The sequence below is a fragment of the Oryza sativa genome, chromosome 11 (assembly GCF_034140825.1).
Source record: "Oryza sativa Japonica Group chromosome 11, ASM3414082v1".
Taxonomy (NCBI): Eukaryota; Viridiplantae; Streptophyta; class Magnoliopsida; order Poales; family Poaceae; genus Oryza; species Oryza sativa.
Window position 1 is genome coordinate 3472222 of NC_089045.1, and position 25935 is coordinate 3498156.

General features: G+C 38.9%; 1 long non-coding RNA gene across 21 annotated transcripts; it reads left to right on the forward strand.

The window, feature by feature from the left end:
* The first annotated feature begins 1565 nt into the window (after positions 1-1565).
* LOC9269643 (uncharacterized) lies at positions 1566-8029 on the forward strand. 21 transcript variants are annotated; one of them, XR_010737582.1, is made up of 13 exons: positions 1566-1916; positions 1985-2189; positions 2274-2344; positions 2412-2500; positions 2766-2864; positions 3208-3459; positions 4498-4630; positions 5017-5141; positions 6017-6146; positions 6290-6381; positions 6496-6553; positions 6655-6713; positions 7786-8029. It is a non-coding gene; the product is annotated as an uncharacterized lncRNA (long non-coding RNA). The 21 variants fall into 21 exon arrangements; XR_010737591.1 differs by having other exon boundaries at positions 3213-3459; positions 6290-6320; XR_010737581.1 differs by having other exon boundaries at positions 3253-3459; positions 6491-6553.
* Positions 8030-25935: the final 17906 nt, after the last annotated feature.

Below are 25935 nucleotides of genomic sequence, written 5' to 3' on the forward strand. Positions count from 1 at the left end.
GAGATTCGCACCCGATCGGAAACAGGCCATACGAGAAGAACTCGACAAACTTCTCAAAGCTGGTTTCATCAGAGAAGTCATCAATCCAGAGTGGCTCACCACTCCAGTAATGGTACGCAAAGCCAACAGAAAGTGGAAGTTGTGTGTCAACTTCACCGACCTCAACAAGACGTGTCCCAAGGACTACTTCATTCTTTCCTTGAATAGACCAATCGGTAGATTCAAAAGCCAGTTGTGAGCTCTTAAGTTTTCCTAATGCTTACTCCGGCTACCACCAGATCAGCATGGCAAAGGAGGACGAGGAGAAAACAGCGTTCATCACACCCTTTAGTGTGTTCTGTTATATGAAGATGCCGTTTGGATTAATAAGTGCAGGCAACACATACCAGCGCGGGATCCAAGGAGCACTTGGCGATCAGCTTGGACGAAACGTCGAAGCATATGTGGACGACATCATCGTCAAGATCAAGACAGGCGAATAACTGATCGATGACCTAAGGGAAACGTTCGACAACCTCTGAAAAAAAAAGATATTCGAAGTCATACTTTAGTATGATTTATCACTCACCTGTAGTCATTGTTAAGAACCTTCGGTTTTCTTAGAAAGCGGAAGAAACTAATATTCTGATGTGCTCAGATTCATATGTGACGGGTGATTAGAGAAGGTTCTAGTTTTAGCAGGATTGAGATCAAATGCAGTAGCTACTAGGACTGCACGGTAACTACTGCACACAATCTGAGCCCTCTATGTCAAAATCTAACGGCCAAAACGGATTTGGCACAGTAAAATCAGAACAGTACCTTTCCATCACTACAGTGTTTTGCTACAGTGCTCGGATATATCTGGGACGTCCATTTTAAATCATGCGATGCTAGTTTGACTGCTTATTTTGCAGTCCCACTGGCTACTGCACCTGAATCGGATCCGTTTTAGCATGCAATATGTAAAAGTGAAAAGAAAATGAAATAGTGCTTTGTTTTATAAGCTCTTTATTGGTTGGTAGATATGCTGCTTAAATAAAATTGTTACGGTGGTAATATACTACCTCCGTCCCAAAATAAGTGCAGTTTTGCACTATTCACGTTCAACGTTTGACCGTCCGTCTTATTTGAAAAATTTATGAAAAAATTAAAAACATTTAGTAACACATAAAGTACTATTCATGTTTTATCATCTAATAGCAATAAAAATACTAATCATAAACAATTTTCAAATAAGACGGACGGTCAAACGTTGAACGTGAATAGTGCAAAACTGCACTTATTTTGGGACGGAGGGAGTATTAGATATCTTAAAGGTGCTGGATTAGCTGCCCTCCTAGCGATTTGGGAAGCCAGCGCCCACTGCGACATCGACATGTCATAACAAGCAAAAAAAATTTAATAAGCGTTAGATTAACTGCAGGCCCCGCCGACCCACTCATTGATTTTTGCAGAAATCCCCTCATTATTTCGGTATTTCCAGTCGAGTCCACTGAATCAGAGCCGTTCAACCCCACGCGTGGACACAATCTGACCATTCGTCTCCTATCTAGATGGCTCCGTCCTTACCTACCCGTGGAATCGGTCGTCGCTCATCTCCCCACGTTGCATCCCGTCATCCCCATCGAGCGATCCCCTTCCTCCTGATTTCTGTCTAGAGGCGGCATCGATGCTCCTCGCCTCCTCCAAGATCTTCCATCGTAGGTCGTCACCCACGACGGCTTGCCATCTGCTATCCCGTGCCCAGATGTTGGATGCATGATCTCCTCCGTCGGCACAATCCGTGTAGCCGCATCCATCGGCGTTCGTCTCCCCGTACGGTGGCGACCGGATTGGCCACTGACCAGTGCCTCATCTCCGTACACGGGAGTGGGGTTTTCTTCTGTTCAAGCTCCCTCCTCGGCTGCTCCGTTCATCTTCTCTGGATTTCTCTGGTGAGTCTGCTACATTCTTTGCCTTCTTTTATCCCCTTCCTTCACCCTTCTCTGGTCAACTACATCAGTGGCTGCAAGCCTGCAAGATGGAGCTGAGTTGGGAGGCTGAGCAAGCAGCAACAGGAGGAATCAAGGAACAAGGGGGAAAATGTGAGGGAGGAGGAAACTGGGATACCTAAGTAATTTGCTAATGCGTTTTTAGGCTACCTATTCCAATCCCTCATCGTATGGTGTACATTCAGATTCAGATATGATTGGCTTGATATTTAGGAGGTAGGTTCGTGCTTTGTCCTAATTTCAGTTATTTGTTTTTATTTTCACAAAATTGTTCAATTTGGATATACCTAACTTTTTCAGTCTTTAGAGGCCAAATCAAGGAATGCAAATAACTATAGAGTTGTACAGGGTTCCTTAAGCCCTCTATTAAGGTAAAGAACATGGAAATCTACCAAGTAGAATAGAAGTTATCACAATCTGAACTCTGTTGTATTGCAGTTCAACCATAACTCGAGCTGTCAACTTGCAAGGGTTTTCATCCTGTCTATATGGTCAAATATTGCCACTCTGTAACTAAATGTTGTAAGGTATGTGATCCTCAATCCAATGTTTGCGTATTAATTTACTTATTGTATCAAGCTTTTCTATTAACAGAGTTGTGGTTTCTTGTTTTTCTTGTTCTGTATATATTGCAATTCAATATTTTTATATCAGCTACTGGATGACAATGATTTTCGAAAACTGACATGGCACCTCACTTGGTCGCATTAACGAATCTAGAGTCATGTTCTACTTAATTTCAGCGATATGTGCAGTTCATTATGATTTTCTCTAATATATGATGTGTCTCAGCCTGTGAGATAGTTGCCAGACACTTATAATCGGTAGGTCATCCAAGATACAAGTACAAAGCAAGAGATATTCATCAAAGGGTACACAACAATTTTGTAGGTAAGTGGCTTTCAGTTTTGTTGTAAAAAAAACTTATGGGAAATTTTAGATGTGCTACTTTATTCGCTGAAGTGTTATCTGTATAGATTAGTTTCACCTCATTATACACGAGTTCATGCAGGACCAACACAAATTATTGCCATGCATTCTCTATATTCTTCACTGTGTATGATACATAACGATATAAGTGATATGATGGCATTAAACTATTGAGAACTGCGGTTTGGTATTATGTGCCAGATTACCCATTTCAAAATTATACAAATGAAACATCCTATTGCAATAGCTATTGTTCGGCTTTAAATATCTGAAGAGGATTTTACCAAATTGTTCTTTCGTCCAGGACAGCCATGGTATCTGATTATTCTCAATTGTTCTTGATCTTCAGACAAGTGAAAAATCGTTGGTCAGTTTGAAGGAACAAATTTCCTCTTGCAAAATACCTATTCCTGTCTAGAGGGCCAATGCACTATCCTCAGCTCAGGAAAACATAATGGATGAAGCTGTCAATTGTTCCACTGAGAAACAAACACAAGATAAGATAATAGTGAACATTCATACTGCATTGATCTCTGCTCTGAGTTCTGAGCAAGAGGTAAACCTTATGAACTTTCTTATTTGATTTATTTCTGAGATGTGCTTATTAAATTTTTGCATGGTGGCATTAGTAATGTTATATGGACTATCAGGTCAATCTTGACGCTTCTTGAATTGAATCAATGCAAAAAAAACACGATAATTATTTTTGCCCTTTGTATCATGGAGAATTAGTAGACATTTTATGTTCAGATATTATAGTCATATGTGTTTACTTAAAAGCCGTGGGATTGGTTGAAGGTTAGGGCCGCCACGTCAGCAAATTTTACAAAAAAGACCCTGTGTTTTTGTTAATTACATACTGGTTCCCACCAACATCGTCCGTTCGATCTCGCGGTAGAGCCGATCTAACCGTCCACGTGTCCACTGTGGCGGCCCTTTCTCAGCCGTGGGATCGTCGAATTGGCAATCAACGGCATAGATTTCGTCCGGCCGGACCAAACCCTAGCCCCATCGCCCGTCTCGGACGCAGCCTGGCGCACGCCTCTCCCTTCTACGCGACTACGCCGCCACGCCGTCGCCTCTCGCCGCCGCCTCGCCCTTCTTCCTTTGCGCGCGCCGTCGCCGCTGCATCCTCGCCCTCCTCCGGCCATCCTCGCCCTAGCCGCACTACCAAGCCCCGCGTGTGTGACCTCGCCTGTCGCCGCCGCCGCTCGACTGCCGCCTCCGCCGCCGATCGCCTGCCGCCGCCGCCGCCGCCGCGGCTGCTCGCCTGCCGCCGTGCCGCTCCCCTCGCTCCGCACACCAGGCCACCTTCTCCCCTCTTCTCCCCTCTCATCTCCAGGCCACCCACCGCCTCCCTCTTCCTCTCCCTATCCTCGGTGAGCTACAGATCCGGTTCGGGGGTCATCGGAATCGATGGTCTCGGCCATTGGTCTCCTCGTTGGTGAATCATTTTGATACCCCTTTCAGCCACAATTGTTTTGTGCATACATTTAGCACAAAATCCACAAGGTAAGGCAATGGTTTTGACTCGCCATTGAGCATTTCCATTGCGTTTGCTGGTGTTTTTACATGATCCCACATCTTGCCTTAGGTTCTGTGGAGAAATTGATGGGCTAGGATGAGGTGTTGGTCGCAGATTACAGAGAGGACGACTTTTATGCTGCGCATCTACAGTCATACTGAGCAAATCCTCTCTTAAGCAGGGCTGCGATATTTAGATTATGGTGAGTTTTTCTTGGGTTCAGATTATTTCATATGAATTTAGCTGTCAGAAGTTCCATGGTTATTGGTTTTGTTGCTGCATTGTATGGCACCCCTTGATAGAATGACGTCAGGAAGGAAAAAGAAAACCATGCTAGGTACTACAAGGCTATAAGTATAAGGTTATATGAGAGTATTCTGCAAACAGGATATGCAATGGAAGGATATTCTTTTTATTAACTTTGCTAAATACCTGCCAATAGCCCAATACTGACATCAAAACCCCCTAGCTCTAATACTGGGAGCATAACACGCCGATAGACAGTGTGCAAAGCTTTTACTGATGTCTAATTTGTTGCAACAAAATTATTACTACACCGGATTTATGTGGTTTGTTGTGTTTGTCCAGTTCAACAAAGAAAGTTGGTAGGATCATGGAGGAAATGAATCTTATGGTTATTTTTTCATTGCTTGGTGGTGTTTCAGACAACTCAGTCTGCTGCCATATATCCATAAAACAAAACGTTCCGACAGGTAGTTATTTAGTACTATCCTACAAACTTACATTCTGCCAAAAAAAAATAACTTTCAGCGTGCCTGTTATTTTTATAATTTAATGTGTAAATGATGAAGAGTGCAAGCATCTTTCTCCTCTGCCTTGACACAAGAGTTTAGGCCTCTAGAATGTCCTAGCAGCACTGAAAGTACTCTATGCATATAAGCATATAAATTTTCCATGTTGCAAGTCACAGTTATGCCAGTTTGCTTCTGGTTATGTCCACAACATATTCAATGTTGCAAAATAAATATAATGTAGCCATGCTTCAGGTTACAGCTTCCAATCCACTCTTTTAATATTATGTAGTGTGGCATATGCTTATGAAAGTAATCCATAATACTACTATCTTCTGTTAGGCTTTCACATTTAACTATTTTATTTTGTTGACATCGTTTAACCTGGTTTTTTTTCCCCTTTTCCTAAGTGGTTGGTTGATACTATTCCAATAGTATAGGTGCATACCGCTTATTGGTTTATTTTGGGTAATCACATACGCGATGTGCCTACTTCTACATTTGACTATTAGACCATGGTTTAAAATGCTATTTACTTGCTTACTTCTACATTTAAATTATCAGGAATTGTGTTCATCTTTTAGAAATAACATTCTGTCAGGTCAGAGATTTCGGATGGTAGTTTGCAGTTTGCTCATGAATTTGCTTTGTACTTCCTCCGTCCCATAAAAACCAACCCTAGGGAACCAAACCTAGGGACGTCCTAGGGATGAATCCGTCCAGATTCATCCCTAGGTTTGGTTTTTATGGGACGAAGGGAGTATAAATTAAGACTGTCATTTTACTGCAGTTGGCCTGCATTCATATTGAAAGATTTAACACCATCTTACCCTTAGGATCTGTCGAGTGACTGATGAATTACGATGAGGTGTTGTTCATAGATAAGAGAGATGTCTTGTGTGGTACCACTCTGTTGTGCCATCCTGCCGAGGGACCCATCTAGCTTTGTCCTCACTCTTAAGCATGGTATGTACTATGCAATATTCAATCGATAATCTCCTTGTGAAATTTGTCAACAATATTAGATGCACTACTAGACCCCAACAATTTCCTTCTTTTTTTTTGTTTTTAACTACAACCCAGTGATTCCTTTTATTGCTTCCATGTAGTATGGGGAAGAATATTCTTTCATGCAGTAAGGCAAGAAATCATTCTGTCATAAGTTAATACAATTCTCTTATGATTATGTAGTATGCACTAGGTTAGTTCATTCTCTCTCGACTAGATTGTTCGCTGTCTAGGATTAACTAGGATTAAAAGGGATATCATATTCCTTAAATTAATGTTTGCTTCTTTTGGTTTGTGGCAAGATCAGATTCATGTTCATGCTCAGTTTTGTGGATTCAAGTTTGAAGAACACAAACAATATGCAGGTGCATCGTTTTTTATTTATTTCCATATTGTTCATGTACAACATTGTTTAATTTTAGGAAACACTAACTGCTTCATGTTGTTCCTACCTCTATTCTGAAAGAGGTACAGTTTCAGCAGGGAGATTCATCTTGCAGGACACAATTCATCTTCTTTACCACAGTACGGTTAACAAAAGCTTAATTATATTATAATGATCATATACAATTATGCTTCACTTCTATTAAGGGAATTTTTCTTTACTTCAGATTATTTCATATGAATTCAGTTGTCAGAAATTCCATGTTTATTGCTTCTACTGCTACATTATATATGGTATGATATGGTGGTGCCACCTTACCTAGCTTGATAGAATGACATCGATGGCAAAAAAAAAAAAAAAAAAAAAAAAAAAAACATACTAGGCATCACTACAAGGCTATCAATAGAAAGCTTATATGAAAGCATTCTGCCAACAGGATATGCATTGAAAGGATATACTTTTTATTAAGATTGCTAAGGTTTCTGCCAGAAATGACATGATGCGTACAATGCAGATATTATAGATGATGTACATGCTATTGTTGATGCGCGATTAGATTAGTTTATGGGGTTTGTTGTGTCGGTCCAGTTCAATAAGGAAGGTTGATAAGATCATGGAGGAAATGAAGCCTATGATTGTTTTATCATTGCTTGGTGGTGTTTTAGATGACTTTGCTGCTCCATGTTTGACAAATAGGACATAAGCAGGTAGTTATGTAATGCTGTCCTACAAACTTATATTCTGCCCAACAAAAAAAATTTTAGAAGATAGCTCTTATTTTTATAATGTAATGTGCAAATGATGAAGACTACATGCAACTTATTTGTCTTTGCACCACTGTCTTTGCCTTGATCCAAGGGTTTGGCCGGGCCTCTAGAATATGCTAGCTGCACCAGGAATGTTCTATGCATATAAATTCTCCATGTTGCCGGTCACCAGCAATTGCAATTATAAGATTCTATCTTAAGTTCATGACGGAATACTTCTCTTATGCTTACTGTTTGTGCCACTTCTTAATCCATGGCCATCATGTGTTGATAGATGCCATATTTCTCTTTTCTTCTCTCTTCGTATAAAGTAGCCTCTAACGCTGGAAGTACACATCCCAGTAACCTATTGTTGTGTGTATATTATTCCCACAATTTTCATTAATTTTTGCAATAACATTGCATCATCTTTTGCAAATCAGTTTTGACTATTCTTTTTTTTCAGGAGATTCCTTTCTGATGTATATAATGGTGAATAGAGAAACTCATGCAAGAGCAATACCACCTCAGTTACTGCCAAAAGATCAGAGAATCGCCTTTCAAAAGCTGAGCCAGCATTGCTGCTCTTGAAAAACACATCTATTTCTACTATTTTTGTTTGGTGATATTTGTATCCCAAAACCTATATTTAGACTATATCATGGTGTGTATTTTTGTGCCGTTTTGGTAATTGAGACATTTTTTCTCTATTGGTCATGATTTATGCTACATAAAAGAGACTGTACATGGGAGGCCTCTCTATATACGATATTACTTCTCTTATTTTGTCATTAAAATCATTAGTACAGTTGTAAGTTACTCCTTGGCAAACTCCAATGGTTTATCGGCTTTACAAACACTGTACAACAAACATTGCATAATCTTTATGATCTTCTGCTTAGGTAGTGTATCAGATACTGAAATATGCTTACGCATATTCTTTGTTCTGCTAATGCATTATAATAATACTTTTTATATAAAACAATATGTTTTCTCAATAAAGTTATATTCATGTGTATGTGGCCAGGTGCTATTTTATACGCTTAGTGCATGACATTGTAGCATAATGGTGGCATGTGCATCATCTTCAAACGGCGCAGCGTAGTGCGCATTTCTTTCTAGTATCTTTGGAATGGCAAGACAAACCTATACCCTTTTAGGTGCTAAGCTATACATAATTACTTTTATGTTACTTCAAAGATGCAATTCACAATATTTTAGGTTTTGAAAATTGGACATACTAGAGTGCTTAGGATGCAATAACATACAAAACCTTCGTTAGCCGCATATGATATATAATATAATTATGTTTTCAGATGGGCCAAATGACATGCATCTGTAGCTCATCTCCTGATGAAGGTGGTCATCCCAGAGCTTCAGTATTGTGCGAGCTATTCTGAGATACACTGCCACTGGAGTCGCTCAAATGTAAGTAATTATTTTAAACAGTTATGTTCTACTTGTTTGGTTATTTGTTTAAACAAGTACTAACTGCCCATTCACTTTATATTTGGGGCTCCCATGTAATATTATCCCACCTACCATGGCAAGAGGCTGTCTCAAATATAGCAATGCTCACGCTTCGGCCACTCTTTGTTTTGTGGTGGGAAGATAAGACCAAGGATATGTTCTTCTGTATTGGCCTGGGGATCAACCAACTGATGTTCTAGCTATTGCTAGCTCACCATGTCTAATAGGCAAACACTAAATGATTCGTATCGCCGATTCATAATATTGAGCTTCTAAAAATTATCCCTACAAAGGATTGTGCATATTCAGTCAATGGTGCTTGCCATTTCTGAAACCTGCAGGCTACTTTCACTAAATGGCACAAAATGCCCCTTTGTGTTATTTGCTATAGCTGCAACTGTTGTGATCGGAGATGTTTTGCGATATAGTTACTACATGTATTGATTCTTCCATGCTATATATCCCAGCATGGCACATCACTCTGTAAGGATATAATGCACCTCCAACAGACTGTATGTAATCTAAGCATGAGAACATGCTTACTTACTGAGTGCCTGAATCTAACAGGAGGTGTACATCCTTAAATCATAGCAGTACGTCTATAAGAGCCTAAATTTAAACATAAAACCAATCAAGCTCATTACAGCTTGAAATGAGCTACTTGTTCTGTTGTCCCACACAGGCTAAATTGCCAGCTAAATATAACACTTTCAGTAAGCTCCAATAACATGCGTCTTAGGCTCTTTTAGACACGTCTATTACACCCGCGCGGCGTAGCGCGCGAGACCTTTCTAGTGTAGTCAAAGTGTCCAGGCATTTCAAGTTTGCCATCATTCGAGTTACAAGCTTCTAATTATGTACCTAATACATTTGATATTACCTTTTCAAATCAAATGAACGAAGGGAAACACTCAATCAATAAAAACTATTTGGAATTAAATTTTTTCTTAAACCGTATTTGTTTTGTATGCACAGCTGACCGCAGCGTTACGCCGCACATCCCCTTCTAGTTGGTATTAATCTAGTAGTAAATCCAATCACCGGTCCCTAAACTTGTATACTTGTACTGTTGTGTTATCTCGGTCCCTAAACTCGCAAATCGACCGTTCAGGTTCTCAAACTTGTTCGACTGTGTCATCTCGGTCCCTAAACTTGCAGATCACTTGTTTAGGTCCTCCAACTTGTTCAGTTGTGTCACCCCGGTCCCTAAACAGGACGGTCTAAAAACTTTATATCAAAAAATAATTCATAACTTTTTTATGTGAACTCTAATGAAAATAAACTTTATATCAAAATTGTAGCCCTCGACGCGACCGACAACTTTATAGTTGAAAAGTTTTTGAATTAAAACTGTTTAGGGTCCCAAAATATTGTTGCATGTTTATAGATTTTGAAATTTTAATTAAATTACATTTTGGGACAAAAAATGACTTAAAATTAAAAAAAAAATTCAACTACAAAGTTGTAGATCGCGTCGAGGGCTACAAGTTTGATATAAAGTTTGTCTTCATTAGAGTTCACATGAAAAAGTTATAAATTATTTTTAAATATAAAGTCTTTAGATCGTCCTATTTGACCCAGATGATATTCAAATCCAAGTTTAGGGACCGGGGTGACACAACTGAATAAGTTGGAGGACCTAAACGAGTGATCTGCAAGTTTAGAGACCGGGATGACACAATCAAATAAGTTTGAGGACCTGAACGGTCGATTTGCGAGTTTAGGGACCGGATGACACAACGGTACAAGTTTAGAGACCGGTGATGAACTTTACTCTTAATCTAGATTTGTTCAGCTCTTCAGAGACATCATCTGGCTTGCTGGAGCTGTGCTGATACGCGAGCTTATGGGAGAAACTGAACTTCTTTCAAGGCCGGGCTGCGGACGGCAGAGTTCGAGGAGAGTTTGCCCACGCCGTGCTCACCAACGACCGACGTTCTTGACTCGCCGTCAATTCCAGCCATTGCTGTCCAGGTGCTTTATTTTTTTTAAGACAGCTAGGAAGGAAACCCGCGCACATGCGCGGGCACTTATTTAATGGGTTTGAAATTTTCTTATGAATGTTTTATGGGTAACCTTTTTATTGAAATGTTTTCTACTCTATTCTAAACATGTTTTTTTTGTCAATGAATTATTTTTCCTAATTATCCTTGCGGCATATAAATTATAAACTAAAATTACATGGAACTTTTTGGTTTTTAATTTATGAGAAAATATTGTGTCGTAATAACCTACTCCCTTGAGTTTTAAAATTATTGACGTCTTAGGCTTTGACATTAAAGTTGCCAGTTCTTGACGTTCTAAACTTAGCCTACTTATAAGCCATTAAAGAGCATGTGCTGCATGCATGTTTTCTCATTGCTACAGCACAGCTGCTTTGCCTTCCTCTATTCGTGCTTGCCTGCTTGCATTCTCGTGTGTTTTTCTTTTTTTTTTTGAATATTTGGCATACCTTGATATTTTTAGTTTCTAAACTAACATTTTTTTCTTTGTATATTATATATGTCCTTATGGATTTTAGGATATATTAATTGAAGATTTTTCTATTCAAAATATGGCTAGTAAGACTACTTAGGCCCCCTTTGAATTGGAGGAAAAACAAAGGAATTGAAATCCTACACTATTCATGCCTTTGATTCGTAGGAATGAGAAAAAGAAAAACGTAGGAAACTTTCCTATTCCTACAATTCTAGAGCAAAAACGTAGGAAATTTAACATCCACTCTAACCTCTTGGAAAACTTTCCCAGAGTCTATCTCTCTCATCTAATTCCTGCATTTTTCCTGTGGTCTAATCAAACGGTCATTCCTATATTTTTCCTGTGTTTTGCAATCCTCTGTTTTTACACTTGCATTCCTACCAAAATCCTGTGTTTTTCCTATTCCTCCGTTTTTTCAATCCTACGATTCAAAGGGGCCCTTAATGTCACTAAAGATAGACTTATATTTATTTCGATTCCCTCCTGCGCAACAAATTCGAGAATCCAAATTTTTGTCTCAAGATGTTAAGGGTTGAGTACCACATGTCACATCTACAAACATATATTGTTTATTACCCAATCTTATTCCAACCACCTTACCCAATCTTATTACGGATATCATAGTACTTTTCCTTCCTCCTTAGTTGCTCCTAAAATCCTAGTATCCCTTATATTATATGATATAGATGGTAATTACCAAGAGCATTATTTATAGGCATTGACATAGCCATTTATGTTGGCAATAATAGACACTTCTTTACTAAGTCTACTCTCATCACTCCAAAGTGATTTCCATGGATCCCACCATGCCTGTTTAAAAGAAGTCAAAATGACAGGTGGCGTTAGTGATCGGAGGTCCCTGGAGCTGAGATATATAGATGATGCGAGAGAGAGAGAGAGGATGATCGATCCTATATGTCTGATGCGGTGTGATTGTCACAATAAAGGTGGACGATAGACCTCAAATTTAGGAGTGGTGGGAGTTGATATTGGGGCATACTATAGCAAAGGAGTTGACTACGTCAGCTCTTCAATTGTGCCTTTTGAACTTTGGATGTCATGTGCTATAATAAATTAAAATTAAGGATATAAATATGTATTTTATAAAATTATAGATTTGGATAACACCCATTTGAGAAGAAAAGAGAGGGGAAGAAACACATGATGGTGGAGGCTTGAGGGATAGGGCAATGACTATACTTTGGCTTTTTAATGGCCCACAAACTTAATTATGGTTTTAGTTGTTAGAGAGGGAAAAAAAAAAGGAAAGATGTGTGTGTCGTGGAAGGGCGCAAGCTGCATGGAGGAGGGTGGGGAGGACAGAAATCTTCACTTGTTGAAATAATTGGTCCGCCAATTTGATTTAATATTAAGGGTTAGATGTTGTTTTTCTTCAGAATTTTCAGAATTTGTACAATCTTTTCTAATCTTTACAGCTCGATGGCATTACAGGGCGTTCTTGTTTTTATGAAAGTCCTTTTCCAGCAATGTTGATTAATAATTAAACTAACAATAAATGTGGTTAGTGTCATGTATGTGATATCCTTATGTTCATATTTGAAAACAATCCAGCTTATGTTAATTTGGTACTCAATACAGGTCTTTAATTGTTCATTCAATTAATAGAAATACAGTGGTTGAAACCAATTATAAATTGCATGTACAATTAAAAGTTGTGGTAAAAGAATCAAATCATCAATACCACATAAAATCCTCGTATGCATGCCATTAAATCTTTAATATCTTAAAATTAAATATTTTTAAAGTCATTAATAGTTAAATTTATAAAAGTTTGACCACAACATTGTTCAAAACGTCAAGAATTATGGAACCGAAGGTAGTAAACTTTATTGTTGAACATTGTAAAGCAAATTTTGATAGAGTCATATGATATATATATATATATATATATATATATATATATATATATATATATATATATATATATATATATATATATATATATATATATATATATATATATATATATATATATATATATATATATATATATATATATATATATATATATATATATATATATATATATATATATATATATATATATATATATATATATATATATATATATATATATATATATATATATATATATATATATATATATATATATATATATATATATATATATATATATATATATATATATATATATATATATATATATATATATATATATATATATATATATATATATATATATATATATATATATATATATATATATATATATATATATATATATAGTAAATTTGTTTGGTGCTCCATGGTGCCCGGGCACCATTGTTGAAATTGAGTATATACCTAATTCAAATGAGTATGAAACTTTTTCAATTACTTAGATATTAACATTAGCTACTTTACTAACTAGTTCAAAGCAAGTTTGAACTGAATTTGAACTTGTTTTTGTTAGATTTTGATTCTAGGTATATAGCATCCATACATATAATTAGTTAGGTATGTAATCATGGATTGTGAAATAAAGTTAAATTTGAGTTGTTTTGTTGTTAGGTATAGGTATGAATCGAGTTATTATAACTAGGTATATACTCACAATTTGAAAATTTTGAAAAATTTGAGTGATTTTGTGTATTTGATATCATGGTGCCCGGGCACCATGGTGCCCCATATGAGTAAGAATTAGTATAATTATTTAAAATTTATTATCACTAATATTAATTGTTATCTCACCTGTACTCATGGAGAAAAGAATGAAAAAGAGGGAAGAAAAAGTATTTATGGTTTTCATGGTTTTCTCGGCTTTATCCTCATTTAATTTCCAATCGTACTTTACGTTTGTAAAAGTAGAGTAGTCTGCATAGATATGCATCGGATCCATATTAAAAGGAATGATTCTTTTTTTTTTTGCGAGTAGTACGTACATACATACCTTGATCACCATCCATATGCATCGGATCCATATTAGTAGGAAATATTTTAATAGATTTAATCTAATGGTCTAAAATATCGGGTCCACCAATTTAAGTGAAAATATGTTTTGCTTTTTTCTTAGAATTTATTTGATTTCTCTAATTTATTAGAGCGCCAAGTGGCGGCTTAGGAGCGTTTATAGGAAGTTTAATGGACTTTTAGTATATAATAGATAGATAGATAGAAGATAGATAGATAGATAGATAGATAGATAGATAGAAGATAGATAGATAGAAGATAGATATATCATTCTGTTCATGTGAAATTTTGGAATTATCTTGCGTAGTAGTAATCCTGTTGCTTAAAATACAGTTCTTGTATGAGCTTTCAAGTCTTAGTTTGCTATGCCATGATGCTTTTATTTGATCTAATAAAGTTGAGAGGTTCCACTGGATTTTCTAGGCAAGTATTTTTGTTCTTTTTTTTTATAATGTTCCATAATACTCTTTTATATGCTCTATATATGCAAATACTGTAAGTTTTTTCATGCTTTACTTATGTTTTTTTTTTCAACCAGGATGCTTTACTCATGTATAAGATAATCCCTTATATGCTACTGAAAATTGGTCTGATCCCTTATATGCCACTGAAAATTGGCTCTTCCCTTATATGCCATTGGTTCAAATTTATGCACCATCTCATGCCACTACCGTCAGTTGACCGTGTGTTGACCGTTAACTCTCAAGTAAAAAAGACATTTTTGCCCTCTCTGAGTTGTTAGGCATGCCCTATACTCAGAAGGGTAAATACGTCTTTTTTCCTTGAGAGTTAATGGTCAACACACGGTCAACTGACGGGAGTGGCATGAGAGGGTATACAAATTTGGATCAATGGCATATAAGGGAAGAGCCAATTTTCAATGGCATATAAGGGATCAAATCAATTTTCAGTGGTATATAAGGGATTCTCTCTATGTTATATGAAATACCTTTCACGTTATGGCCCTAGGAAGAAATAGGGGACCTCAAGCAACAGTTATATATGTAGGTCTTTTTTTTTTGCATCCTTAGTTAAGGGAAATTGATTGGCAGACTGGGGCTTATTATACATCTGAAATCAGCAAACAAAAATATAATGAAGTAATAGTGGTATTATTTGGGTTAATAGTTTGGTGTGAAAGTTTTTTTACTAATATAAGATGGATGGTTTTTTTCTTCGAAATTACTAATAAAAGATGGTTGCCACTTAAATAAGGTACTAGATCCAATCAATCTGGTGTTTGATATTTATTCTTGCTGAGCTTGGTAGTTTTATTTTCATGTATTTTTTTCCCTCTAAGATCGAATGATTTGTGCTAATTGTTCGATATATGCCATAAATAATGTGTACATCATTACGGACTAAAGAATTATCTTCTGTCATCATAAATGCAGTAAAAGCAGATTAAGTCTAACGGCGATCAGGAATTTCTCAGTTTTTAAAAAAAATCTGGGTGCATGTATGAGTAGCGTCGAGCGAGAGATTTCTCGGTATCCACATCAAACTCTGGGTGCATATATTAGTCTTCTCTGTGCTTTTAGTTTTTCTATATAGGTTGAGAAGTTGTTTGTATCCTACTTGGTCATGTAATTCCTATGTTTGGACTCCATGTAATTCTTGGGTTGGACTCTATGTAATTCATGAGCTGTGGGCCCCAAAAAAACCTTATGCGGGAACTGGAGATGGACAACTCAAAAAAACAGAAATACTAAAGAACGGTGTACCGTTCTTCAACGGGATAGTCTAGCATGGCATGCTTCCATCCGCATAGGCCGTCACCTTTGGTGAAGACTCCTATACATACACACATCGGTACGTGGCCAGCTAGACTAGACTAAGGCCCTGTTTAGATGGGACTAAAACTTTTAAGTCCCTATCACATCGGATGTTTGAATATTAATTATAAATATTAAACGTAGACTATTAATAAAACCCATCCATAATCTTGGACTAATTCACGAGACGAATCTATTGAGCCTAACTAATCCATGATTAGCCTATATGATGCTACAGTAAACATTCTCTAATTATGGATTAATTAGGCTTAAAAAATTTGTCTCGTGAATTAGCTTTCATTTATGTAATTAGTTTTGTAAGTAGTCTATATTTAATACTCTAAATTAGTGTCTAAAGACAGGGACTAAAGTTAAGTCCCTGATCCAAACACCACCTAACTCCTACACTTGCACATCCGTACGTGGTAGGCCAGCTAGCCCAGTAGTGCTGTTGCGCTGTCATGTCTTGGGCCACGGCCCAATCATACCTATTTTTTTTCCTTTTGACTATTCTTTTCCTTTCTTTGAAATTATATTTTTTTTATTTAAGTCACTTGAGATCTCTTTCCAGAGCATAGAGACTAAATGAATCACTGTAACAAACCTAATACCTAGAAATTCCCTATGTATAACTTGAGGACCAGTGATACGTTGAGAACACTATAGGTGATACTTTGAGGGTACCGGATGAAACCTCGAGGATACTAGATGTATCATGGTACCTCCAACGTACCAGATGATACCTTGAGGTACCAGGTGTATCATGATACATCGAGGACCACGGGTGATACCTTGAGGATACCGTAGGTGATACTTTGAGGGTACTGGATGATACCTCGACGGTACCAGATGTATCATGGTATCTCGAGCGCACCAGATGATTTCTTGAGGTATCAGGTGTATCATGGTACCTCGAGAACCACGGGAGGTATTGGGTGTATCATAATACCTCGAGAACCACGGGTGATACCAAATAATACGTTAATGATACTGTAGGTGATACTTTAAGGTTATGGCATGATACCTCGAAATACCAGGTGTATCATGATACCTCGAGGACCATGGGTAATACCTTGAGGGTACCAAATGGTACCTCGAGGGTACCGTGGTGATACTTTGAGAGGATCGGATGATACCTCGAGGGTATCAGATGATACTTTGTGGGTACCAGATGTATCATAAATATTGGCTCGAGGATATATTCCACATCGTACCTCGAAATACTAAACATTTCAAGGTATCGAGGATCATATGATATTAAAATGTATCACAGAGATCTCATTATGATATTGCACTAGTATCGATTAATCGTTTTAGCACAAACGTTTAGCCTATAATCGTCAAACCAAAGCACACGGCCCAAAACTTAGATATATGCTTTGTGTTTCACGATCACATCATATCAGAGACGTGTATTTACTGAAAATTTGAGAGAGAGAAAAAGTCAAAAGAAGATAAACTAGTCCAAATAAATTATCCAACCTACCTCCTCGTGACTCGTGAGCACACCTGATCATGTACACAAGCCCAACCAACACACTAGGTACAATCACGGCTAGTAAAGACATGTATGCATGCATTGTTGCGCTAGGTGACAGGTGACTGTCAAGAAAAGGCACTACTCTGATGTAGGCCTCGCAGAGGTGAGCAAAGATGGTAAGGAAGGCGAAGGAGTTGGGGTTGAGGTGCAAGAGAGAAAGGCCGTAAAAGTTCAGGATCAACAGGAGGAACTCTGAAGGAGGAGGGAGAAAACCGCAGCAGACAAAATCCTCTACCGCTACCATGCACCCTAGAATGGGGGAAGGATCCATACCTCCTGCTTCCCAGGCCATGGTCTGCTTCGGAGGGATAGCCCCCTCCGTGTACAGCTTCTTCAGGGCGGCAGCGTCGGTGGTGGATTCGTTGAGGTCCGCCATCGGTTGGGGATCGCCGGAAGAAGGTTGGGGATTCTGGGATGTGAAAGGTGCAAGGAAGCCAAGGAACAGTGAGGGTTCTGGGCAAACGGACTTAAAATGAATCCCAGAATTCCTTTAAATAGGCACACTATCTGACGGTTCGTATTTTGAGGAAGGAGAGAGATTGCCGCCGAAAATTTTGGAGACCCGTTGCGGGTGGCTGTTTGACTTCGATTTAAATTCATATCTTAACCGTTGAACTTCCTTCAGCGTTGTCGACAACCTCATGTCTCTACGGTTTTACATCGGGATCGATCAAATGGGTACGACAAGACGCTATCAGGTGAAGTCGCGGACGACAACATGAATTCATTTAAGTTGAAGCCGGGGGTTACTGTCAAGGTTACGGATAAGGCATGCCTCCTATTGTAACGTCCTGAAAATTCCTAACAATAAAAATCACTAAAATTTTGAATTTTTTTAAAACTTTTGCATCATGCTGGTTGTTATGATTGCTATTGCTTGCCAAACCGTAAAATATCACAAAGAAAGTAAAGAAAAGATCTAAATTTAAGCAATAGATATAATTTACGAGAATATGTTATTTATTAATAACCCTACAAATATTAGTGCACAAGAAAGCAAGCCAAACCAAGTATAAGTCAAATATTAATTTCTATTATAAATCACAGATCAAATATTAAATATTCGAACCATGATTGATAGCTTGATGTCACAATTAGCTAAAGAAATAGTAAGATTAAATCCAATTCATTTGAATCCAATCTCACATGAAATATAAGAACACATGAAATGATGATCACCACCCACTATAATGATCGTGTTTATAAATAAGTAATTCACCGGAATATATAGATTGATACTTACAACATTTCGCCGAGCTCCTCATAACATGAAAATCACTCATATAAAATAATGGTCATATAAATAAAATAAGCTTTATATATAAATAAGATTATGTGAGTTTTAATTAAACAATTAGATTAATAATGTACCGAGTCTCAATTTACTATTTATAGAATAAATGGATTAAACCTATTTGTGTAAAATGTATTGCTATACAAATAAACTCGACCAATCTACCATTGTATTATTAAGGACACAACGTTATATTAAATAGAATATTACCCCCAAAATCTTCAAAAATATATAAGTTCACTTTAGGGCCAATAATATAAAAAGAAATTATTTGTGAGATATATAAATAAAATATGGGTAATATTAATCTTGGGTGAATCCATTGGTTGGAATAACATAAATATTGAGTAAACCTCATTTATGCAAAAATTAGGATTTATAGAATAGAATTTATATGGAAAATAGGCTAAAATTGGGATAAATAGGAAAATACACTGCTCATTGCACTCTAGGTGCTCGACGAGGTCCCTAGCCCTACCCCCTTCTCTGCCGTGCCCCCTCGCGTCCCCTGCCCCGCGCGCACGCCGCCCCGAGCCCCGTGCCGCCGATGCTGCGCCGTCGCCGTCAGCCGCCTGCCGCCGCTGCCACGCCGACGCTGCCTCGAGCCCCGTGCCGCCGCTGCCGCGCTGACGCCGCCTCGCGCCGCGCGCCCGTCCTGTCGCCGTCGCCCGTCGCGTCGCCACTGCCGCGCCGCGCCAACGTCGCCGCGCCGCGCGCCCGTCCCACCGCCGCGCCGCGCGCCCGTCCCGTCGCCGCGCCGTCGCCAACGTCGCCCGTCGCGTCGCCGCCTCGCGCCCCGCGCCCGCGCGCCGCTCGCTCGTCGCGTCGCCGCCTCGCGCCCCGCGCTGCTGTCGCGCCGCGTCGTCGTCGCGTCGCCGTCGCCGTCGCGCCGAGCCCCGCGCCGCGCCGCCCGCCCGTCGCCATCGCCGCCTGCCGCGCCGCGCGCCGCCCGTCGCATCGCCATAAGGCCGCCCGGCCGTCGCCCGCGCCCTATAAAACCCCGGCCCCCCTCCTCTTCTCCACCCCACACCCTCCTCCCCATTTCTCTCTTCCTCCCCTCTTTCCCCTCCACAGCGCCGCCGCTTTCGTGCCGTCGCGCCGCCGCCTTAGTGCCGCCGCGCCGCGCCGTGTGCTGCGCCGAGCGTCGCCGCCGCCACCTTCGCCGCAGCCGCCATCGGTAAGTCGCCGCCCCCTTTCCCCTTTGCTTGGTCGCCATCGCCGCCCCGGGGGAGCCAAGAGCCGAGAGAGAGAGGAAAGGAGAAGCCGGTAAGGAGAGAGAGAAGGAAAGAAAAAGAAAAGAAAAAGAAAAGAAGGAAAAAGAAAACAGAAAAGAGAAGAGAGAAAAAAAAAGAAAGAAAAGAAAAGAGAAAAGAGAGGAGAGATTAGAGTGGGCCCCACGTGATTAGAGAGTAGTAATCCCCTTCTTAATCTTCATTAGTTGAGTATTACATGTGGGTCCGGGTGGTTAGAAATCTAATTAAGGGAGGTTCTGTAGTCTCGGGTCTATGACAAGCGGGCCCTACCGGGTTTAATGGCCGGTTTGACCCTAGTCAAAGGAGTCGGGCCCACCTGTCATTTGCCCATATGGAATTCCTTTAGAAAGAAAAGTAAAATAAAAGAAAAGAAAATAGGAAGACCCCACCTGTCAGTCACTATAGCTTGTGGATAAGGTTGTATTATAAATAAATGAATTAGGAACAGTACCATTTCGCAATTATTAGAATTAATTCAAATTGGAATCTTTACACTAGCATAACTTATTCATTTTAGCTCCGATTTGAGTGAAACTTGAACCTAAATTAATCTAAATTCATAAGCTTTCCAATGGTATATAATTCACTATTTGATAAAATATATTTATAATTATTAAATAATTAATATCAAGATGATGCATAATAGTTAACTTAAAAATGTGCTAATAAATAAAATTGATATTGTACTGTAAAGTAGATGTGAGAATATTTGTCTCTAGCATGTCTTGACATTGTAGCAAACATGTAAATTAATTATAATTAATGTTTCAAATTAATAGGAGCATAGGAAATATTAGTGCCATTAACTAATAGATGTCCATATATAATTATACCCATAACGTCCAAACTATATATAAATAATGTTTAGCCTCATATTTTGTGACTAAAACATGAACACACGTTGATGAGTCTTTAACTTGTTTATGAGAAATAATAGCAGAGCTTGTATGATTAAATCACCAATATGAAATTAATTAACGACATCTCCTATACAGTAGTATATGTTTTGGGATGGAAATCGACCCTTAAGTTGTATAGGCAGTAACTCACTCATAAATCCACTTAAAATCACATGTACTATATAGCTTAAAGTAAATAGCAGCTGTTTAAATAAATGATTCAATATTAAGATATTGTGCACTCACATATACTGTACAGTCCATTATAGCTATACGTTGTAGTATTAAATCGCTTGATTGCATATATTAAAATTAAAGAGGATATATGACAAACATGTATGGTGGATAAATACTAATTATAAACCTTGACCTAATATAACCCAAGTTCAATTGTAGATTAGGATTATTCATTGTAAAATTATGTGATGGGATAATCTGTAACCATAATATGATTAACCTAAACAACTCTAACATACAAAGCATGGATAAATATTAACCTTTTATAATTTATTGTGACAAGTAAAATAGGTTCATAATTAAAGTAAAGCCTCCATCAAGTAAATAATAATACAAATGATTCACTGTAATTATTTGATTGATCCTAAATCCATTCGACAACAGAACCTCTAGTATATGACCATTTTGTTTAGATAAATGCATGTGTAGCCATAATCCTTCCATAGCCATTTGATAGACTAAACCACCGATTAGCCAAATATATATGTATCCCATAAATGCTATGTTGGTTAACTCCTAAATAGACCACGATGACAATAGAAAGATTAAGAAATCTTAGCCCTTAGCATGATTGGAATCCATTAGCAAACACGAATAGTACATTTTGTTGTGCATATTTGATTGTTGTTTGAATATTGGTTTTTCTCGCGTATTATAGACCTTGTGTATCGGTTAGTCGTGAGGCAACGTCTGCAACTTCTAGGAGGTGAAGGTTGATCAAGATTATATCAATAATAAGAATTATCCTGAGCAGGCAAGTCATCACTATTCTTTGAACATGTTGATCCCAATTGCGAAATTATTTTGTTTACAAATAAAATTGCATGCAATGATGAACATCCTACTTGTGATTATGCCATGCCTTGATTATTGTTTACCCCTTATGCCTTCGTAACCATGTTTACGTATGAGTCCCTAGTCAATTATGACAATTGCTTAGAAATGTTATTCTAGAATCATGCATACTCATATTTATCAAATGCTATATGCTTGGGCAATTACCTTTGGGAAGGTAATTGAGATGCGGCATGTGGAGACATGAGCGCCACATTGCCATGATATTGATGACATGATTTGTGAAAGGAAAATAAAGTAAAACAACTGTTTTCGACTGGGGCGGCTTTGAGGATTTGGGTGGTGTCCGGAAAAGGCTAGTGCCGTCCCTGGTCAATTAAGGACCGAGCCATGAAGTTAAGCATGAAACGACCCCCGTACAACCGCACTTCTCGTATGGGTATAGACCTAGCGGAGTAGATAGCTGAGCGGAGGCAGTATCCATGCATAGTGGTTTTCTTTAGGTGTGTGATGCGGCAAGCAGTCTGCTGGCGGATGCCCGGTTCGGGTGGCCAGGTAGATGGCGGACGCCGTTCCGGATGGTCAGAGGCTGGCTTGGCAATACTACATGAGGACACCCATAAGAGAACAATCATGATGGACTGGGTTCAACGACAAGAAGCAATGTAGGAATGTGTGTGTTTTTCCCTTCCCGGGTGCGCCAGAACTCCTCTCACTGCTAGAAACTGTGTACGCCTAGAGTGCATGAGGATGAAAAGTTCATGGAGCGGGTACTGCCAATGCGAGGTTATCGAAAAGCTTTGCCGTGACGCGTCTCATGTGTTGGGACGAGGCTCATGTGTTGGGCAGTGTGGAGTGCGGGTAAAGTGTACATCCACTGCAGTGTGAGTAAAACAAATCTATTCGAATAGCCGTGCTCGCGGTTATTGAGCACCGGGACATGTATTACACTTGGCTAGACTCTAAATTCTTAACTTGTGTGGGATGGGATATTGCATGATGGATTTTATGCTGATGGAGCCACTTCCTGAGAGGAGGGAAGGTGGACGTTCTCAGAAAACCATGACGACTCAATGGCGGGAAGCTATCCTTGGGATTACAATGGATGGTGGACAGAACCGTCGTTGTTTAATGTGAACACTGGTATTAAAACTTGATCAGTCCATGCTAGGTCTTAGGCTTGTGAAAAGAATTGCAAAACTAGCTTTATGCAAAAAAACCTGAAGCCATTCCTTGAAATACCTCATATCATACGCATTGTTGTTGTGGTGGCTTGCTGAGTACGGTTGGTACTCACCCTTGCTATTTATATATCTTTTAGGAGAGTGTTGAAGAGAAGCCCTTGTCGGTACGCTTGCGTATCCAACAAGATGATCAGAGTGCGGTCTTGTTCTAGGTCTCATTCCCCAGTCGACTGCCTGTGGCATGTTAACCGGGCCTTTATATTATTTTGTCTTCCGCTGTTGATCTCTGATAGTTGTTGGCCTACCTGGCCCTAATGTAAGTATTTAACTCTTTTAGCCTGAATTCATTCGTGATATGTTGTGATCCAACTATGTATATGTGTACCAACTACTGATCCAGGGATTGGTACGGATAAACACAGAAGATTTCCGATTTCCAAAATTGGGGGTCTACACCTATCCTACGACTTATGGAATATACAGATACGGTATACCTTCGCGCATACGGTTCGTTTTTGTACGCGTTAAGGAAATTTATCTCTAATTATGGAAAATATCTCCACGAGTCAAGTGATTTCCAAAGTCCTACTCGGAGGGGATAAGATTTCTGTTATATCGTACCAGATCCGATGTCTCCAGGTTTGACTTGGAGATCAAGATGATCCACGCTATAAAAGGGATCCCTAGGCGGGGGTGGAGGAGATCGACCAAAACCGCCAACACACCCACCATAGTTTACGAAGCCGGAGTACTCGGAGCCAAGTCGCCGTGAGATCTCGTCGATCCTCATCGATTACGATCTCGTCGGAATCGTCAGTTTCGTCTACTTCTTTGTAATCTGTGGTATTCTCATATAATCCCATACTAATTGGACTAGGGCTATTACCCATCGAGGTGCCTGAACCAATATAATCTTTGTTTCTTTTGCTTGTTCGATGTCGTACAACGCAGATCCCTGTTCCAACGTAACCCAATACCCAAATCATCCGGTCCGCGAGTATCACTCGTCGACAATTATTTTTAATGTTGTGTTTCTTTTTTCACACGCGATAAGAATTTGTTTTTTACTTTTTTGGTCGCCGGGCCGAACCCACCATGTATCTGTCTCCCGATGCGTTCCCTCCTCCAATTGATTGTAAAAATTGATTCCTCACTACTCCCTCATTATTTTTTTCATGATTTTTCCTTTTAATTCTGCTTAATTTATGTCTGGTCCCAAAACTAATGATTCGGTAACCGACATATTAAAACTGTATCAAGCCCTGGATCAGTAGATTGATACAGGTTCAACAATCTGGATCTTCATTGCATATATTTGATCAATGCTCCAAAGAAGATTTCTTTACATAAAGTAATAGGGTATTTACAAGATTGTGGCTAACTATTACAGTAGAAGCTATAGGATGAGCCAACTCTAATGTTTTGCTATAGACTTAAACCATCTATCTAATCTATACTTGAAAACTAGGTTTAAAGGGAACTAACTTATGTGATTGAACTCCCGGCTTCGATAAGAACTCCAAAATGACTCTGAAAAAGGTGGGGTAAAGCAAGGGTGAGTACAACGTACTCAGCAAGCTATTATATTAATCAACAATGAATGCATGGAATGGTAATATCTGTGTAGAGCTAGGTTTACTTGCAGAAAGCAAAGAATATAGAGGAAGAAAGCCTGTAATGTTTTAAATGCAACAATATTTAATAAAGTTTGGACTTATGTTTCTAACCAAATACCATATGAGTGCCAATGCTCAAATCCGTGAGCACGGCTATTCGAATAGATTCATTTATACTTTACTGTAGTAAATGTACGCTTTACCCACGGCCCACGACTTGTCGATAATCATCAGCTTTAGTCATAGCCCAGCATTAGGTTACTAACAATAGTGGCACCTGTTCCATGAACTCTAGTCCCCATATGCTCTGAACGTAACGTTATCAGCAGCGATAGGAGTTCTGGCGTTCCCGGGGTATTTAGAGAGGACTGATTGTATGACACCATGTCATCGCAATTAGGGTTTACAAACAAGTCATATGACATCATAATTTATCTCAAACAAATATTTACTTGCGCCTCGGTAAATATCACAATTGCCCTGCTCGGCATAAGTTTTCCTCCTGCGCGAGGACTTAAAAAGAACCACTGTCCCCATCCTAGAACTGTGGTCGTACTCGTTTGTTCTTCACAAGTATTTGGGCAGTCTTATGTCGGTTGGAACAGTACTAGCCACCCGGAAATCAACCAATTCTACCATACTGTTCCAATCTAAGTTCATTATATTTTATACAGTCTAACTAGGTAGGGCTAAGCAAAAGCTAGCATATCTGGTTTGCTATATGTTCAGGTTATGCATTCAAAATCATGAATGACTAATGCATGAGATAATGGAGATATAGAATATAGCATAATTATGCTCAAAGGGGAGGAATAATAACTTGCCTTGCTCCAACGCAAATAAATCCGAGATAGGCAACTTGATTATCCGATGCTCGAAATACCACAGGCTGCCATCCAAATATAATAGACTCTACTGAAGAAGAAGAAGAACCAAATTCAATAAAAGCTATAAAATAGAAAGAAAGAGATAAACGGTTAGGAGGGCTAGGGTTTAGGGTATAGCCTATCTCTTTTATAGGGTATATGGATTACTGGGCTGATATTTTATGTGTAGGTTCTAAAGGGTTGGAGGCTAGAGGGGATTAAGCAACTACTGTCGCTTATATTTCATGTGTGGGTTTGATTAGTAGGAGGATGAGAAG